The following is a 1,546-nucleotide window of genomic DNA, read 5'->3' as shown; positions in this document are numbered from 1 at the left end:
CTCCACCTTCCGCCCCCACCTTCCACCTCCAACTGTTAATCCACCTCCACCTCCACCTCCACCTCCACCTCCACCTCCACCTCCACCTCCACCTCCACCTCCCAACCCCCTTCGGAACTCCATCCCTCCACCTCCACCTTCACCTCTTCCACCTCCAACCTCCACCTCCACCTCCACCTCCACCTTCCACCTCCACCTCCACCTCCACCTCCACCTCCACCTCCACCTCCACCTCCACCTCCACCTCCACCACCACCTCCACCTCCACCTTCCACCTCCAATTCTCCGACAGGCGACCGCTCTCGTAAATCAATGGTAGTGTTTGTTGGGATGCAATATATTGAGTTATGCAATTGATTCCCCGCGTTGAGCTTTAATATCCATCAGTAATAATCTATAATGAAATATGGAAATTGTCGCATGAATGCCAAACGACTCCCTTGCGGCAACAGCGGCAACAGCGCCCCAGCGATGAATGAACAATGGCAACGGGACATTTCAACGAAGAGGTCGCGGGTAATTCTATTTCTATTATTATTATTATTATTTTTTTTTAGGGGGTGCGAGGTAATGTGGTCTTCTTCGAGGGTAATGATTCGGACTATAGTAATACATAAGGTAATTTGTAATAGTTGTCCTGACAATATTGATTTCTTTAATGATAGTAAAACCAACACAAAATACGAATGGTTATGATAAGTATGAAATAACTATTACTACTTCTACTCTTAATAATGAAAATAATAATAATCATAATAATAATTTTAAATATAATAACACAACAAGACAAATTAACACTAGTAGCAAGCAAACATGATGACATAATGATATGAACAAAAATCATATTGTTCTATCATCACTATCAACCATTATTATTTTTTTAAAATATCGCTAACTAAAAAATAAACCAATTAATCATCAGGATAATGATAATGATAATAACAATGGAAGTAACAATAATGATGATAATGACAATGATAAGAATAATAGTAATAATAGTAGTAATAATAACAATAATAATGATACAATAATAAAAATAATAATGCTAATAACAATAATACTGATAACAATATCACCATAACTGTCGCACGGTAATAAATTAAAGATATAAAAAAAAATAAAAACCAAACATAAGGAAAAAGACAAAAATAAATAATGAAAAATAAATAGTTCCAGACCACAACTCATCCCACACAAAAAAAACATCAAAAAAGAAAAAGAAACCACATCAAAAGAAAAGAAAAAATCAAAATTCTTAAATTTGGAAATAACAAAAACAAACATCAAAAGAGCTGAGGAGGAGGGGGGGGAGGAGGCTGGAGCTTCACCCTTCCACGCAGGAAACAAGGAATAATCTGTTCTCTATAACCGCAATCTTTCAATAATTAATTAAATCTAAAAAAAAGGGGAAAAGACTTCATATCAGATTTCCCTTGGGTTTATAGGCGGCTAATCTCGAATTACGTAGCGGCCAGGTGGAGGAAGAGGAGGAGGTGGAGGAGGAGGTGGAGGAGGATGGAATAGGAGGGATGAGAGGGGATTGGAA

The sequence above is a fragment of the Penaeus japonicus genome, unplaced genomic scaffold, assembly GCF_977035675.1.
Source record: "Penaeus japonicus unplaced genomic scaffold, GWHDUDI00000001_assembly GWHDUDI00000007, whole genome shotgun sequence".
Taxonomy (NCBI): Eukaryota; Metazoa; Arthropoda; class Malacostraca; order Decapoda; family Penaeidae; genus Penaeus; species Penaeus japonicus.
The sequence above is the reverse complement of the archived record's forward strand: the minus strand, read 5'-3'. Positions refer to the sequence as shown.